This window comes from Scophthalmus maximus, chromosome 6 (assembly GCF_022379125.1).
Source record: "Scophthalmus maximus strain ysfricsl-2021 chromosome 6, ASM2237912v1, whole genome shotgun sequence".
Lineage (NCBI taxonomy): Eukaryota > Metazoa > Chordata > Actinopteri > Pleuronectiformes > Scophthalmidae > Scophthalmus > Scophthalmus maximus.
Window position 1 is genome coordinate 14,040,525 of NC_061520.1, and position 19,499 is coordinate 14,060,023.

Consider the following 19,499-nt stretch of genomic DNA (forward strand, 5'->3'; position numbering starts at 1 on the left):
AAGGACAGGGGGAAAAATATACCAACAGACGATCAGACATCAATGGCGCCCCCTTGCGTTCAAACGTCAACACCACTGCAGCCGATCACGGATACAAATGTCAGTGGTTCCGTTGTGTTCATTTACCACACGCAGTGTTGTTACAGGTAACGTTACATTTTATTTTTCGTGTCGCTTGTCCTCCTAAACTACTGGAGAAACGCTTCACTCTGTAGTGGACGATCTGTGTTCTTACCAGAGTTGATTAGGGTGCTAGCACGGCTAGCTACCCACGCGTTAGCCTGTCCCCTCCAGCTGCTACTGGGTGGGAGGCGAGGTGCCTGCCTGAACAGGTCGCAGGATCGTCACAGGGATGCCACAAATTAACAGCACTACACACACCACGTCACCCAATTATTTTATTTTATTATCATATTTGGATGACTTGGAATCACACCTGCCGAAATAGCTCAGTTGGGAGAGCGTTAGACTGAAGATCTAAAGGTCCCTGGTTCGATCCCGGGTTTCGGCAGAGATTGTGATTTGAATAATCTTTTTCTTTGCTTCTTAAATACATGTAGCATTTCCGATTAGCGCAACAGTGTTGTATCCGCAGCGAAATGGGTAAGCTAAAGTCAAGTGTTGAGAACACTGGTTACTTTCAGTTAATCAAGAGCTCAATCCCTTCGGCCTTTAGCGTGTTCTGCAGCCCGGTAACCTGCCTCACAACCCCAGCAACAAACAATATAATAGTGATAAGAATAATGAGGTTCAGTCGACTCGGGTTTTTTGGGGGACAGTTCATTAGAAGCATATTAAAGTTTTCACAAAGGCGTTTTTAAATGTGGTTATAGGTGATTGTCGTTGTTTTGTCGTCACATTTACAGGGATAAAGAAACAATTTATTTTGTTGTCTGTGACGTAACAGCGTCAATAAAGCTATAACGGAAATTGAGAGGAAAATGCAAGGGAAATGTTTATGGAACGCCCCTTTTTTGTTTTGTCAATGACAGAATTACATCACAAAATAATGCACAATATCAAAAACATTCATACCAAGATTTGTGGGTATTGATTCCAAATGTAAAATCTTTAGGACTGAAGGAGATGCATTTGTTGAATAAATGTCAATATTCATCAGGATTCTGTAAGGATATGTCATCAACACAATGTTGAAAATAAGATGTATATGATAAAAAAAGGAATAGTGAGAAGGGTTTATATTTCACTTTTGTCTGAATATAGTGAACACAATTTTAACTGATACTACAATTAGAAAACTTGTATACACACCAAGATCTACTGTACATCCACGTGTTTACAAAGGACTACAGTTAACATGAAATTTCACCAGGGGGCGATCTTGGTCAATAAATCCAATAAATAAAAGCAGCGCCTCATGACAGATTCATCTCAGTGCAGTTGCTATCTATGTTAGTTAAGCAAGTTAACACAAATATCAAGCATTCCTTATGCATCACTTATAGCTCATTATTATATTTTGTCAAATTAAAATAAAGGTATAATTATGATGTATTCATTTAGTCTGGTAAACTCTCCCTCAGGTTTCTATCTATCTATCTATCTATCTATTCATAAGCAGAACCAGAGTGGACACATGGAAAGTATGGAACTGTAAAAAAAAAAAAAAAGAACATTAAAAAAACAAATATCTTTTGGTTTTAATCAATGTCACTTTATTGTAAACTATTTTGTCCCTGTCAGTAACCTGTAGGAATGCTGACTGGTTTTCAAAAGATCTGATTCATCATCGGGCTGTTGATTCTCTGAAGTTAACCTGCAGTGGAGCTTGGTGAGGTGTGCAACAGTTACCATGGCAATTTAAACCACTGTTTTAATCCCCAGGATTTAACATTGTGTTTTGTCACTTACCACTAATCGTGCTCTGAGGTAGAATATTGTCTGGCATATTATGTTTGTTGTATGGTAATAATTTTAACATTTATCTCTTAAACAATTATTTATCCTGTGACAACTTTTTAGAGCTGTACATTCCCACCTCTTTTTTCCTCTACTCTTAGTGACTTGCCCACGCCAATTCAGCTGCCTGCATTGAGTTTGTGTGTGTGAGAGAGAGATTTTAAAGATTTGTATGTATCTTACCAAGTTGCTGGAGAAGGAGCTGTGTCCATGTGTGTGTGTGTGTGTGTGTGTGTGTGTGTGTGTGTATACCTCTTCACTTTCTCTCCCCTGCCTACTCTCCAACTACCACGTGTCTGTGTTTTTTGACCCGTGTAGTGAAATTTCTCGTATCTGTTTATTCACCCTTACTTCTCATTTGGTATTTCACCACTTACCAGATTGACTGGTTTCTTAGCTCACGACAGTCCACCAGTTAACACACCACTCCTTAATTCATTTATACTCACCTTTCTCAGGAGAGATTGAACCCAGTGCACTCTGAACATGACACGTGACATGTTTTTTGTGTGTGTGTGTGTGTGTGTGTGTGTGTGTGTGTGTGTGTGGTTTTGTGAAGCAGACAGTAGAAGAGGTAGTGTTTGAACTTACCTTTGATTTACTTTTACATACAAATGAGCGTCACATAAGAAGATTCAGTTATGTTACGTCAGCACTACAGTCAGAGGACAGGATGAATGCTTTGTTAAACGGTGCAGATACTCAACAAGCGCACTTCCTGACTTTAGCCAACCTACTCCCAGTTTCACTTCCTCTTTTCAGACCTCAGACTGTCCTTCTGTAGCCCTCAGTGTGCCGGCCCACAGAACCCACATCGCTGGCGAACCTGGGTAGGAAACAGGACGACTGGCGCCCGAGAGTAACACATGAACCGTGGGTGAAAGACGGACACACAAAAAGAGCGAGACACGGATACAATCTTTTGAATGTGCTGACATCAAGCGCAGACACTAGCTGCTCTGTTAAGTTAACGGCTGGATGCCAGACACACAAAGACGAGTCTGATTCCCTGACATCAGGACAGAATAAGTCCTCTCTACCTGTTCTAGGTCAGCTAACAGTTCGCCACTGTGACATGATACCAGTGTGACACCAAAGGGCTGGCTAATGGGCTTATCTGTCAAGGCCAGTAGTTTGTGTTTTTGTGAACTTAGTGAGACCTATAATATGCATAAACGTGGTATTAATACGCACACAGACACATTTATTTAGGGGCAAGTATAAGTTGCTTTAGAGACAAAACAAAGACTTCAAAATGGAAATTGAGAAACGAATTAGAATAAGTAAATTAGAGATAAAATTGGATTTATTCCGCGCAAGAGGTATACACTTTGGTGCAAGTATAACACCATGCAAGCAGTCCTATGAATTGGGTGCTTCAGATAGGTGGGAGACTTACCCCCCAGAGCCAAAACTGGTGGTGGTGAAGAGGAATGGGGCAAGAAGTTGGGACGTCTCATGAGGGGCTTCTGGTGTTTCATGGGAGATGACCAGGCATTTCGATTTGGAGTGGCGAAGGGGTGGAGGAGGTGGGTCATGCAGTGATCGCGGTGTTGAAATGACAGGGGATTGAAAGGAACGAGAGGGAACATTTTAAAACTTTGACAGCTTGTAAGTGGTTTTGATTGTATGAAAACATCACTCTCATTGTACAAAATACAATGCTCCACAATCCAAACAATGTTATAAAATTTGAGCAATTATAATTGAAGGAAAAATAACATTTCATTTATTTTACAAACCTAAAGCACTTACAGCAATATCATCAGTGTCTTCAGGGCTGTTGTGAAATTTTACGGTGGGTACATTTGCTCCATTGTTGAAAATAAGAGATAAGATAAGAGATGTCTATGTGGTGAATTAAAAAAGTAAGGAATGGCTGACATCTTGCTGTTCCTCCAACCACGCCAGTCTGTTGTACTCAACTCTCCAAAAAGTTACAAAAGGCCAAAAAAATACAACAACATTCATATGTAGAGCCCTGTTTCCCATCAGGCATTTCAGCGAACTAAGTAAGTAATGAATTTCATTTTCATTTAACTTCAGTTCTTCCAACATTCGACCCATGTCTCTGGAAACACGGCCAATTGAGCCAGGAGGAAGTTCAGTGTATTCAGGGCATCACGGATTAGCTCAGATGTTTCCTGTCAGCGACGAACAGAATTGAAACCTGTAGTTAAGTCCTGTTTGAAGTAGCGGCCGCTGCTATTGTTCGGTTATCTCAACATGAAACAAAGTATAAATATCAAGTGTGGTGTGCCTAGTGAAATGTGTTCCTGCACGCCAGCACAGCCGGAAGCAGGGTATTGTTTCACCCCTGTGTGTGTGTGTGTGTGTGTGTGCGTGTGTGTGCGTGCATTGTCTGCACGTGTGTGTGTGCGTGTGTGCGTGCGTGCGTGCGTGCGTGTGTGTGTGCGTGCATTGTCTGCACGTGTGTGTGTGCGTGTGCGCGCAAAATAATTTAATGCATAGACGAAATAACATCAAACTTTAATCTGGAGATACTTGCGAGGGTATCTCCAGATTAATACATTTTGAAGATCGGGCAAAGGTCCAAAAATATGGTCCAAAATGCAAATGTCTAAAGATATTGTCATGATACTTTTTGGACTTTTGGTGGTTCGGATTTGTATTTCAGTTGTATGGACTTTGAATTTGTTTTCATTTTGAACCTGGAGTCTGTTTGTCTGTTCCGTTTTGGTTTTGTTTTAATTCTAGTGCGTCTATTCCTGAGTTTACCTGTGTTTTACAGCCTGCTTTTGTGTTGGGGTGCTTCAATTTCTTCGTTCTTGTCACTTTGCTTTCAGAGACTGTAAACACCATGTTTGGGGAATTAATTTTCTCTGCTCTTGACCTACTTGCCTAGTCGAGCATTTTGGGTCCAGAAAATAAGTGATTATTATAATAAAAATATAAAAGAGTTAGCATTATCTGATTGGGTATACGCCTAGCATGCATGCAGGGTATGTATCACATTGCATTAGCTGCAATTCTGGTGAAAACCACATAAACCAAAGTAATGTAGAGCTTTTGTCTTATGTAATGTGTCCAAAAAATGTTCATTTTTTTCTGGTCTAGACAAGCATTTGGTTTAAATATCCTTTTAGGAATATCATATACCAACACACAATGAAAAAAGCTGCAGAAAGCACGGTGAGGTTTGGACCACTGAGACACTGGGACGATGCTAGGACATTTAGACTGAACCTTCTCTTGAACATTAGCCAGAAAATCTTGAAACCGATCTAGTGTCAGCTTTTGTCGCATACTTGGAAATGTGACTCTGCAAATACGGAGATGTCCTTTGGTAGTACGCATTTATTGGGTCATCCACACATTTTAAAGCGCGATCTCTCTTTGTTTATGTCTTTTTCCTCTTCTCTCATTCTGTCCTGTTATTGATTTACAGCAGTATGATGCGATCCAGTGGGCCGCATGCCTCAGTGGCAACACTAGGCCTTCTGTGTAAGGGTAAAAATTCCTATTGACAAGAGCGTTGGAAAGTCTTTATTTATAGCATGGGAATGACCATTAAATGCGTCCTGACACGAGGGGCTGTTGCAATGTGTGGCGGGGTTGCTGTTGCTTTGACCCCTGGATCTACATGTTCCTCTTGTTGCTTAGACCAGAAGGACACACAACAAGCCAGTTGTCAAGGTGCACGTGAACATGTCTTTAAGACAGCCACAATGTCTTAGTCAGCCCTGACTCCAGCAAAAGGCCTTTACAGAGCCGCATAGGGTTTTACAGAACAGATAAACGGTTGATTCCTGTAAGCCCTCTGATGACAGGGGACCTCCTGGTGATACTCCAACTCTGGTGTTTCACAGGTTCACTGAGACAGGGGTGTCATCTGTTAATCACCTGTGACCAGCAGGGAGTCACAGGCAGCGTTTCACATCACCTTTGACATTGTGGTAGGACTGTCAGCTCAGCAGATACAGTATGAGGTTTTAAAAACACCAGGTGATGCAGCCACATCTTTGCAAGCCTACCAATCATCCTCCGTCCTCTGTGTGTTTATGTAGACCTAATGTCATGTATTCACCGGCACTGTCTGCTGTTTACACAGTGCAACCTGTTTTCCATGAACCAGACAACGGAGGAGAGATGTGGCTGAGAAGTCTGTGTCTACAAAGAATAATGCATTGTCTCATGAAACATATCAACAGACAGTAGACTTTACAGTCATACTGATATGATATTAGTCCAAATAGTTCAACCAATCAATCATTCAGCAAACTGTTTTTGAATTGGGAAAAGGTCAGCAGGCCTTTGAGTCTGTTAACATTTGACTGTGGATTAGAGTGTGATCCATCCTCTTTAAATTTAGAATCTTAAGCTAAGATCTGACAGCAGTGATCCCCCAGTTTTAAGGATAAGTGTCCAAACCACAAGATCCCCTCGTTTTTCTCACGTGTTGGAAGATACTGTAACTTAGGTCATGGTGCAATGAGACCATTTCACTCTTTTGTTACCTTTTCTCTTGGGGTCCTCCGACAGAGTCTATTGGGTCGGTATAATTACCACTGTGAACTCATTCTTTCCTTCTCTCCCTGACAGAAGCATGTGCACATAACAGTATGCAGGCATATTGATGTATGAGACACTCTAGTATTAGGTAGCCTGCTGGATCCACTGAACCGCCTCAGATCAGAGGTTGCTTGGTGTTCGATTACCACATCACCGAGTCTCACAACACAAGCTGAGGAGGTTAGAATAAATAAGTGAGGCACACAGGCCCCGAGGAGCCCTGACACACAGAAACACGCACTATCATGTAACACCTGCTGTACTCCTGTTACCAGTGCAAGATATATATACAGCACAAGTCTTTGTGCTGTATATATCTTGTTGTGATTGTTAGTTTGATATTAGCACATTTGCAGCTACAGAGAGAAGCAACAAACAACTCAACCAGATTATTTTTATCTAAATTGGCGCTTTATCTCTTCATTTATCTGTTAAAGGTTCTAAGGGAGTAAATATATGTATGTACATGTATTTATCTATTTATTTATTTATTATAAGGATGTTTGGTTTTAATTCATTTTTGAAGTTCCAGAATAACACAACTTTACATGCAGACTCTAAAATTCAGTTAAGAAAATTTAAGTAATAATCTAGCAAAACTGCCCCACATATTCATTTTTGAAGTTCCAGAATAACACAACTTTACATGCAGACTCTAAAATTCAGTTAAGAAAATTTAAGTAATAATCTAGCAAAACTGCCCCACATATACGATGCATGCTTGAAACAAACTAACATTTCATTTTACATTTGCTTTCTTTTTACTGTAGATCATACAGTATGTCACCCAATTACAATTGTGATGTCTCTTGATGAATATGCTGGCACAGAGGACATTAGTTTTAATTGGAAAATAAATCCCTACTGTGCGGGTTTGCCCCTGAACACATCTTTTTTTATTATGGGGCTAAGGACGGTCAGGAGGGATCTGAGTACTTTTGGAATAACTATCTTTTTAGTCTAGCCCAGTTCATAATCATCATCATCATCAGCCATTTTAGCATTAGTAGTCGTACACATAATTATCCCAGTCAAATAATCTCTTACTCTCCATGTAGGGAGAACAAATATTACTCAGAGCTCTGTCCCCATTCTTATTTCTTCACCGAGGTTTGTAAAGAGGCTGTGGATTCGCCCGGCATGTTTGTTACATGCTGTACTCTAGCATGGAAAAATACTGTAGATCAGCTTCCCTGAATGTTACATAAGCAAAAGGTATCAGAGCAGCAAATGTCAACAGTGTCAGTGACCCTGCCTGTGCGTATGTTTGCTCCTTGTGGTGATGCTTGCAGGGGTTCCCAGGTCCGTCTAAGTTCTGCTAACACACTGGCTCGCCACAGAAGATAAGTGACTGATCAAGACATGCTCAAGCACACACACAAACACACAATCCTTTTTTGTTTAGATTTGGTCAATATATGCTGCACACATGGAGCATCTCTTTAGCGTCCTGCTGTTGCCAAAGCAAGCAGAAGTTGGGTGTTGACTTTTGCTGCTGACTTGATATCTGACATTTCATTTTTCACCTCTGTCTCACTCGAGTCCAAGGAATTCTCTGCAGGCCTCGCTGGGTACGAGCCTGTTCTTTCAGATGAAGGTGTTTTATGGACCTATGGAAGAAGGATGTAAAGATTGTAAAGACAAGATCCATGTTTTAATACCCCAACTTTGACCGACATCTCTCTATTAAGAACCATGTATGCTTACATTGTGTTGTCAAATCACAACACAATGATTTATATGTGTTATTATTTATTCGGAACACCAAACTCGAGTGGGGCGTGAAAACCCTATCGCTATAGGGAGAGTTTACATGTTGTAATCATAGACTGTATATAAAAATGGACGTGGTCACCGGGTCTGGAAAAGTGAGGCCAATGCAAAAGTGCCCAATGCCTGTATTCTCTGGATTGTTGCAAAAAGTAGTCTGTGAGAAAATGACTCAACTTCTCACTTGATTTATAACGTCAGTAAACAGTTAATGAACGCAGTCTCTAGTTTCACTTCTTCTTCAAAACAGCATGATGTTCATTTTGTGGTCAGATCATTTAGATTAAAATAGATGATAAAGTACCATATGCATTGGAGTGTGGTTCCAGTGTGATTGAAAGCTGGCACCAGTGTGTGTGTGTGTGTGTCAAGAGCATGATATATGTATAGACTTCATCCTAGAGGATGTTATTCCACAGTATTCACAGTATGGTTCACTGTATGATGCCAATGGCTTGTTCTTAGTGTCTCCACCAGGGTGTAGGTGTACGTGTGAGTTCTCTGATATTAATCTTACTTGGGAGCAAAGGTGGAAAGAGATGTGTGGGGAAACAGTCTCAACTCCCGCTTCCTGGATATATTAAAGCTGGTCTCATTAAGAGCTAATATCTCTGCTGTTTTTAGCCTAATCTCTAAAGGTTATTTTAATTATCCCTCCCTCCATGTTGAATGAATTTCTGGGTTGCTTCTTTTCATTTCTGACTTGTCACTGATGGTACCTTATGCCCAGGGAGGCCTGTCCCAGTTCCCATCTCTTTTACTGGCAGAGCTTCTGTCTGAAGACTGCGTGTCCCTTCAGGGTGAATAGCTGGGAAATACGGATTAATTTAGAAGTTCTTTCTTCTCGTCTGCCTCATTTCATTCTCTCATACTAGTGCAGTTCCTGCTGGCATATTAACTTTTCACTCAACTTGTTTGCTTAAGCTCTGCCACCTTCGTGCTGCTCACAGCAGAGGGAAAATGGACACGCTGTTCATTGGGAGCTTGTGTTGACATTTGTCTTCACAGAATAAGCCTCTCTTTTTTCTGGCCGTGTCCTCAATCTGCTGCCACAGTGTTCTCACCCGCTCTGTGTTCTTAGAGGACAGGGCCAAAAGCCCTTTGCTGCCTGCCAGTCAAACGGCTTTACATCCACAACCCCTCATATTTTATCCCCGCTCTTCATTGTTCTTTCTGTTCTCCTTTTGTCTGTTCCCTTTCTTGATCTCTGGGATTTACCGCTGGTGTTTATGATGGTGGGCTCGGGGGGGGTCAGGGTTATGCAACCCTAGGATTATTCCACGGGACAAATTGAGTCAGACAGGCTGAAACTACAGTACATAGGCCAGTGGTCCAGGCACATTCTAATAGAGCTGGTTAGAAGAAAGAACCACTAAATGAAACTCTTAGAGCATGTATGATCTTTGTTTAGTGAAGTGTCTGATGTAAGGACTTTTATAGGATTAACCTAGTATCTACGTTTTAAGCTGGTTACCTAATTACGACCTATCTAGACCTTCCTCGTCTTTTAGCCCGTTTGACCGTGTCCCTGGGCTTGTGCATGCAAGAACAGATGACTGGCACCTGTGGCAGTTGCCTACTCTGGCCCAGGTCCCAGGCCCCTCGGGATTCCCATAAAACCTCTCCTGTCACTGAGGCCCAGTGGGTCTAGTTTTCTTTGGCACGAGAAAGTGACAGAAAGAGTGCAACAAATGACTGGCTGAGGTTTCTCACACTTGCATCCATGCTGGTTGGTGTTTGTTACCCTGGATATATCTCATATATGTCAAACCTCAATTGATGTCTCGTCAACCTGCTGCCAATTGCTCCACTCATCCATGGTGTTCGCCAGCATAGCAACGGCTAACCTCATTGCCCGATATATTCACAACCTTGTCTGGGTGCTAAGTAATTACCCGAATGTTTCCACTGACCATTTGCTCCAATTTATGTTGCACAGTTCACAAAGTACAGTACAGTCCTAGAATAATTTTTTTCTATTCTATTTTAGCAGCTTATAATCAGAATCCAGAATCAACTGGTACTCAGTGTTGATTAGCATTCGATAACTATATGTGATCCACTCAAGATAACAGGAATTTTGCAGTACTCCTGCATTTTATGTATTGTTTGCCATAAAACAAAGGTGTTGTTTGTAGTTCAAGTTCAGCTGTTTACCACTATACTTATTAGGAACACCTAAATGAAACTAAGGCAGTCTGTTTCAACAGGCCTGCAACAAGTCCTACTTTCATGAAGGTTATAACATTTACTTTTTGTTGAAACTGATGTAGAGAGTTGTCAATTGATCAGTTGTATTGGGTTATACCAACAGACTTCATCTTTCCACCTGTTCTGAGACCTTAACTCACACATGAGATTTCTTGGAGATGTTGGGCATGACCACAAGGAAGAACCCAGTACATTTTGGAGGAGATCACGATAAATGGGAAGATCCAGTTCCAAATTATAATTTCTCACTTTCTTTGACATGACGAAATAGGGCGATAGCCCTGACAAAGGTATCTGCTCTCCAAGTGCCCTTCTTGTCTGTTATTTATATGAGCCCCATTTATATGAGCTAGCCTAGTTGACAGACACACCTGGTTGTATAAAACAATGCTATTCACTAGCACCACAGACTACAGCCTGCAAAACAAACAGCACCTCTCAACCAAAACTGAATAATCTTCATCAAGTATTTATTTCAGGACTGTTGTATTAAACTGCATTTGTTTTAACTCCATGGAGCTAACAGACTATCACCTGGGTGTATACAACTTGTCTTTGTGTAAAATGATGGTAATTATGTGAATGTTTCCAGTGAGGTTTGTGGAGATGAGGGGTCTTGAACAGTCCCCGTAGGAAGGTCAATGCTGTCATGTCCTACACACCATCTGCAATGAAGCAATGCACACGCACTTCCAGCCTCCCTCCCTTCCTCACTATACCATTAACAACGTCATCATTCTCACACTGTCTGAACAGACTACAGACTCGCCACAGTCATTTACCTACCGCAGCCATTATCACATTAAAGCCGGAGCCCATTTGCTGCACCGTCGTCACAGTCACAAAATGTCATTAACACATTTCCAGTCACCTCCTCCACTTTCACAACAGAAATACTGCAGTATCTGTCTGTGGCATGACTGTTTTCCTGTAGGGACAGAGGCAGTGCTGGGAACAATTTGTCCTTAACAAAAAAAATCAATCTACTGCTGAGGATAAACGCACACACCACACTTACACTGACAGCAATGCTGTATTATATGTAATGATAATAATATTTAAAAAGGTCACATTCCCCGTACTTACTGAAGAGAAGCAGTAAGCCTCGTCTTTTGGTTTTTATTATGGCCTTCATCAACTCCTTACTTTAGAAAATGAATAAAGAGAGAAAAACTCATTTAATGGGAAATAATTTCCCCCACAATGCATTCAGTAACATGCTTGTATGTGATGCCAGTAGAAACACTAATACAGCCACCTTGTTCTGATTAATGTTATTTATAAATGATCCAGTTCTATAGAGTCGCTACTGTTTAAGATAGACAGAAGCTAATGGGGATCTTAATAAACTATTAACTATGCAGAGCACTCTGATTAAACTTCTTAGCTTCTACAGTGTGTTTTGGGGATTTCCAATGTCTTCATGTCTCCCTGGAATTTTCCCACTGAATTTATGGAAGGAGATGAGGTGTGAGGGTCCTTCCTTCATCACAACGGCTCCTCCTTTTCCTCCTTCACACCATCACTCCGAGCGCCAGCACTGCAGCGCTCGCGTGCTCGGAAAATTCCACACTGCACCAAAGTGAGGGGTGGGATCAGAGAGAGAGAGAGAGAGAGAGAGAGAGAGAGAGAGAGAGAGAGAGAGAGAGAGAGAAAGAGAGAAAGAGAGAGAGAAAGAGAGAGAGAGAGAGAGAGAGAGAGAGACAGAGAGAAAGAGAGAGAGAGAGAGAGAGAGAAAGAGAGAGAGAGAGAGAGAGAGAGAGAGAGAAAGAGAGAAAGAGAGAGAGAGAGAGAAGCAGGTGTTATGGGGAGGGAAGAGATGAGACTATTTTCAAAAGGAGTAAACGATGATGTGAGTTTTTCAGTGGGCGGAGGAGCACATTGACACATTGAATGATGTAAATACTGGAGGTGAGATATGAAACACACAGGAGTGAGATCTATAGGGAGGGCGATGAAGGTGGGATGGAAAGGTACAACTGTTCAGTCATAGTAACATCTGCAGAAAACGTGCATCCATCATCACGTGCCCTGAGAAAGCACTGCAGCACCCCAATACTAGAGCTTGCACTCACAGAGCTGCAGCTTTAATCCACAGCCTCTCTCCCATGATGCTAACATTATTTACACTGATTTATGAAATGCCTTTTACTGACTATGTATGTTTGTATACCAGATTTGTCCTTATTCATGTCTAATAGCAACGTAAACACGTCGGCAGCACGTGTATTTCTTGCACAAAGGTTATTATATCATAACTTACGTTTATCTAGTGCAGGTTCTTATCTGTGCACAGAATTAACTGTTGCATTTGTATAAATATAGAGGCTTAATTGTCCTGTTTTCGAACTAAGAGTAACTCGTGCCACATCTATTTGACCGAATACCAATGTCACATTGAAACACACCCAGAGCAAAGTAGCACAAAACAGACGTCACAAAGTTACAAATCGATTAAACTGCGGTAGGGATGTTCCTCACTCATTGATCCGAAATAACTAATGGGTTATTGATCAGTGCACAGTTTGCAGTTGGACTGACGAGCGGAACATTGGGGAGGATTTTGACACATGAAAAGAAGATGGGTGTTCTTGATCATTATAGTGTTCTTTATGTTCAGGTCACAAACCTATACAGTATTTTTAACAAGGCTATTTGCTACTCGTTGTACGTAAAAGTCGTCCTGTTCATGTTTCATTTGCAAAGAGTGACTCGTGCTGCAGGGAAGTTAAGATCTGCCTTTTGTGTCAGCACTTTCAGGTTTGTTCAGGGAAATGGATACACTGTGTGATACTGCTGCAGAACCAGATCAACATCTATGCACAGTGAAAATATACCAGCTGGTTAACAGTCTCAATCATACTGTTTTATATTTTCTGGGGTTTATTATCTGAGGTATAAATGTTCCAGGTACAATGAAACAAATGTTTAGTATTTAACAACTGAAACTCAATAGCCTGAACTGAAACTCAAGTTGGGCCAGATACATGTTTATATACATCTCAATGACTAACTGAATGTTTTGTACAAAAATAGAGGAAGGAGATAAAATATTGTGTTAGATATTCTTTAGTCTCAGCTTGTGTTAAAAAGTTGAAACCAGATACAAAACAGAACTGGCTGTTGAAACCCAACTGTATTATTCCCACATTAACACTGTAGTTGACATCTGTTACTTATTGCAAATCTTACTGAAATTATCACAGCCAAGCTCCTTTTACAGTTAAACTTTACAAACCCATCTTAGCTTCACGTGCCAGTCTGTCCACCTTCCTCAGAAATGCTCAGCTGGCTAAGAACAGTAAATATTTGCATGTAGATATTGATATCACTGTGTATTTCACAGTGTGATTAATGTCTGGAGTAAACACTGGGCAACGCTGCTAGTCTCTCACATTTCTTGCTATTGGAGGTTTTAAGACGTGTAAGAAAAGTAGAGTGTTGGTTCATGTAGACACTCAAGTACTTACACTGATTTACATTTACTGTGATCCCTCATCAAACTCTGCGGCCCTAATGTGAAACTGTAAACGTTCAGCTCTGGATCACATTCACATACTGTAACTCAGAAGAAATTCTAAGTAATGTCATTCCAGGAAGTCTGCTTCAGTTTTCAGAAATGGCAGTTTGGGGAATGTGGAATAGCTCTCAGAGCGCTCCTCCACTACAACTGTTCCTTGTCAGCAGCCCTGGGAACACGTGAACCCGCCGCTCTCTTTCTGACACACAGCAAAAAACTCTGGGATGATGGCAGGTACTCTCTCAAAATCAACAAAACCATCTGGACAGTTTATAAAGCCGATCATTAAGGACTCAACTAGGGAACGGTGGCTGCATATGTTAAGAACAAAATCTACCTGAGCTGCTACACTGACCCGTCTCATTGTTGTTGATAAGCATCCACTTTCTCGGGATAGGCATCCGAAGAGTCAATAGCAGTCTTGTCTAAAGCGCTTCTGACAGTGACATATTGATACTTTCTCATCATGATAGAACTCATCAGTGGTATTGAGGTACTCACTTGTGTCTAAACTGGTATCATATTGATAGCTGTGGTCCGCATGATATGGCAAATATCAGCAGTTAAATGTCTGTACAAACCCATGCTATGTACATTATATGGGCAATGTCCCATGCAAAAATATTGTGAAGTGGCTGCAGCGAGATATGTGTATGGCCCAAACCATGCAGAGGTTTATTAAAAGTGGGAGGTGGGCCTCTCCGGGGGGCTCCAAACTGTTTCAGGGGGGGCTAGAAAGTGTAGAAGTGTAAGATAAGGCCAATAGGCTTGACACTTGCATGAGATAGACATCGCAGTTAGCATGCAGTTTCTTGTGTATTTCCTCTTTCAGTTATTTAGGTCAAAGTTAAATGATCAGTGAGTTATTTTGTTGGCCCAGGTCTGTGAAATGCTGCCCTCACTCCCCAAACAAACAAACAGAAATACAAAAAGAAGAAACTTGAGAACAGATCAGAGACTGCATGTGTTTCACATGGAGAGGTCAGATTCACTTTGAAATGTTGTCAGTTACTGAAGACAAATTTGCTAAGGCTTTTTGTAATCAATCCATTGGATTATTGATTTTCATTTTTCATATTCAACATTTTCATTTGGTCAAATTACCCTAACAGAGCAGACACGTGCTTTTTGTAATTTAAAAAACTGCCACATTTTAAAAGACAAAGGTCAAAATGTTATCCGTTACTACACAAACCAGATGTTTTCAGCACCAAAATATGTGTGTGCTCACACACACTCTCTCTCTCTCTTTACAACTTGTTGTCCGTGTCAATATAAAGTCATGAGGCTCAGATTGAATCAAATTGAATTCACCACCGTTACTGTCACCTAATACAACGAGGGACACGGCACCTGCATTTACCCCTTACTCTCTCTCAAACATACATTTGCACGTGCTCGCACAGGCATGCACACACACACACACACACATGTCCAGGCCACATTCACATGTACTCACTCACACAAATCCAACAAGATCATGGGGAACTGCTAAAGCCCTTCACATAGAGGGAGAACAACAACGTGCTCTCTGTGTTCAGCCAAGTGGGGAGGAGTCTTGATTTTAACTTTTAACAGATGATGGTGTTTATCCAATTTTTTTCTGGAAAAGCAAAACCGGTGCACACCAGAGTGCACTTGACGGTAAAAAACAACAACACTGCACACCAAGGTGAGGACATTCATGTTAATGACCATCTAAAAAGCATTTTTTTCACTTCTTTTTTCACTTCTCACTTCCCACCCAGAAAAACAAAGACAGCATTTTATCTCCCATCTGGAGTGCAGGGACAAGCAGACGTAGTCTTTGTCCTAGTTTAAACCCCTGACTCAACAATTAATCCTCTTCCCACTCCATTAAAATATATGTTGGATTGCAAGAAGTAAAAAGGTGGAAATTTAAAGACCTTTTTAGACTTCCTGAGCTGAACGTTTAAACCCGGAGTTCTGTACTTCCATGTGACCCAATGAACTTCAGTTTCATGGAAGTCCTTGAATGGTCAATGTCTCCCTGCTTTGTTTGTTTTGGGCTGAATCTTCAGTGTGCATGAGTCTGAGCTCAGACAGACTTTTGGGAGTGTGTGTGGGAGTGTGTGTGGGTGGGAGGGTGGGTGGGTGCATGTGCGCGCGCACACAGGAAAATCAAAATATTATGGTTCAAGGTTTCGGCAGTCCTCTTTGCCACGTGACATCCTGTGCAACACGTGGAGAGCAGAAGGAGTGGATTTGTTTATGACTCTGTCTGCTCACTCTCTCCCTGCATACTTGGCTCATATGGAACTTGTTGATGTACAATGAGCCTCAGGGACATGAAGACATGCAGAGCTGCAAGAAAAGCACTGAAAAGGAAAGTTATAATAATTCAGATTTTGTGTTTTTGACTGATCTGTTCCATCACAAACCCCTCTCAGTTTCAAAGTGGACTGCGTTGTATTAATTAGACTAGAGTTTTGAGTTTTTAATTTAAAGCAAAGTATTAAAACCTCTCCGTTACTCTCCATTTTGAGAAAGCCACATGCAGGGAACATACAATACATTAAGCTGCTCATGGTTCTCCAACTTAAAAAAAAGGGCGGGGCGTGATGCAGGCAATGACTTTAGAAATGTTGTTTTCATTCTACACGAGTCTCCACCCACCAAACTTTTGAGGCATGCAGAACTCTAATGCATTAGTTCGGTCAGTTTGTTAATAAACCGAATAAGTGCTCATTTCTGCACAACAAAACAACAAAAAAAAGACAACAAAAGAACAACAAAAGAAATGTGTATTTCTTTGGCACGAGGCCTGTTCAGTTTTGATTTTGTTGGCTGGGATGGAGAAGCAGAGTGAGTGCTCCGTCTTCAACTTGTGACCACAGTGCTGGTACTCAGTGTTCATTTGTATTTAGTTGATCCGCATATCAATGAGGGGAAAATATGTTGATTTATTCATTTTTCAGGGAAGTATGTGTGACTGGAAGTATGTGTGACTGTGCTGTTGCAATTTTGCCTTGTGTTGAATTTGTGTGTACACATGATGGGAATTTTAAATCTACATCTTGCTTTAATTTATCCCTGGGTCTGTGCGAGCGCATGTGTTTCTGTTGTTCCCAGGAAACCACGTGAGGGTCGCAGCCCATTTCTAGGAGTTCTAAGTGTTGACAGCTAGTTGGACTGTGGGTACAGTGAGAACTCAGACACTTCAGACACAGAAAACTTCACTTGTTTTCCTTAAGAAAGACGAATCTCATATGGTTTGTGTGTTAAAGTTGCAATGAGTTGCTGAGCATAAATGCAGGATGGTGAAGAGTTTATAGAGCAGTGGACAGGATGAGTGAAATGTGTGAAAAGTTGCATTACCCATATATATTCCATATATATATGATGATTCATGCTGGTCCATTCTAGTGCAACACTTTACCAGGATGTATGTGACGGAAGGCCAGAGAAGATGTGGCACGTCTGTCTGAGACCGGGCACGTGGAACTGGCTTGGTGCGGCGGGGCTTGGAAAGTACCCAAAGGGCACATGCAGACAAGACCTGGCCACTCGCACCCTGGACGAGGGACAGGGAATCTAACCTAATTATGCTCCCAGAAATGAGAGCTCGGGGAGTCAGTATCAGTGCACTGCATCCCACTTTAGTTATCTCCTGGAGGTCAGGAGTCAAGGGTAAGGTTGGGGGGGGTTGTGGCTCATTTGGCAGCGTGTAGATGTAAACAAATGTGCCCGTAGAGCTATAGCAGATCACCAGAAGCCACAGAGGCATCACCTAATGTAGACATGAAAGATATATAAACTGGGTCTTCTGCCGTATTTGTGGGTGACACAGCTGTCGTTGAAGATTCTTTGCAAGCATTATACTTCTTTCTGGAAAATAATGGCCCCACATTCTTAAAGTGTTTTGCAACCCAGTAAAACCTTGAATCTCTCTTCCCACACAGTTCACATACGTCCTGTCCTCTTGAGACTGTTCCCATGGTGATGTGCTAATGCAGAACCAGCATTGATCTACAGGGTGTAGAAAAGTGGGCCATAACACTTAGGCAGTCAAACACGTTTCATTACTTTCAACACAAGCACTTGAGTGATGGGCAATACGATGGACGACAACATAGACCGTGACGAACAGTGTCGTGGGCAAGTGTGAAAATACTCGTCATTTCTCCGTAGAACAATTCCGCACGCCTCACATAGCACTGTGACACTGTGACACTGTGTGTTTACAAACCAGAGATATCCAGAGGGCCTCCACCTTAAAGAATGCACTCCCTCCCAGCAGCTGCTTTCTTCAAGGTATGTCAGGGTCTAGCTGGTTGGTCACTGACAAGCTGAAAGTGTCCGGCTGATAGTGGGCTATTATCTCCAACAACCTAAGGAGGCAGTTGCCATTTTAAACACTGCAATCATCTGGTGTCAAGGCATCTGGGGACTGCATGTCTCCCAGTTTTAGGGGTCTTTCCTGCCACTGCTCAATGTACTTGCGTTGGCCCGACGCCATACGTGTTGTGCATGTTCTCAACTTTCAGTCAGATGCACATGATTTGCTGTAGATTCCACAGCTCCTTTCTGCAGTATCAGTGTTTGCTTCTCATTGGAATATTGATCTGCTTGTCAACCTCGCAAGTTTACATACAGTAAATGCTTTTTCAATTCAACCACCGTCTGTAAACCTGGAGGAAGTTGGTTTATGAGGATCAGCCAGGCCAATAGCTTTTCCCCCTTCAGCCACAGACCGTTGTAGCACATGGCTGTGCGAAGTTGCATGCCATAATTTAATGGTGTCTGTGCAGCTTCAGGAATGCACTTGAGGAATGTATCAGTGCACTTGCAGAATCTGAAGTTAAACTTGTGAGATTGGCCTCGGTCTTTCTCTCCCAAATATCACAGATGAAGTAGACATATCTAAGCCTGTTATGCAATTGCAGTTCACATGACTAAACATGCAGTAGCTGCAGTATGGGAGACACACACACTTACCAAGATGCCAATACCCCTGAGTCGTAGTGTCTATTGCTAGCACGTCTCTTAAGGCGTTGGGGAGCATTGCACACACAATGTTGTGTGGTCCGCACCATTTTGTTTTCAATTTACTGATTATTTTTTTACCGCGCACAGAAGCGACAGCTAGCGGACCGTGGAAAAATATTCACAGAATTTTGCAAAAACTGATGTAGATTAAAATCGCTTACTGCCCCTTTAACTGGCATTTTGAGTTAGTGCATATTCTAATTCTTTAACTTTTCTGTCTTGATGTGACCATGATCTGAGGACTATTAGCATCACAATGATCCTTTTTATATAAACCTTCTCCTCCTAGTGATATCAATTTGTGTAAAATCTATTTTTTAACTCCTGCCCCTTTGCTTTTGATAACCCTTCCTTGTGTAAACAATACATAAAAACATGCTTCTCGCAAACCCTGACTTCCTTCTGTATGCGGGTTTATCAGCAATCAACAAGAGAAATACCAGGCATCACTAGAGGAAGTCCTGCCCCTGAAATTGCTTGTTTACTCACTCTTTATTACCCACAGTCACGTTTTATGATTTAATTTACTGTCCAG

The 19,499-nt window shown here is 41.6% G+C and overlaps 1 non-coding gene across 1 annotated transcript; it reads left to right on the forward strand.

Annotated features, from left to right (window-relative positions):
• The first annotated feature begins 438 nt into the window (after nt 1-438).
• On the forward strand, nt 439-511 carry trnaf-gaa. Its single transcript has one exon. It is a non-coding gene; the product is annotated as a tRNA-Phe (tRNA).
• Nucleotides 512-19,499: the final 18,988 nt, after the last annotated feature.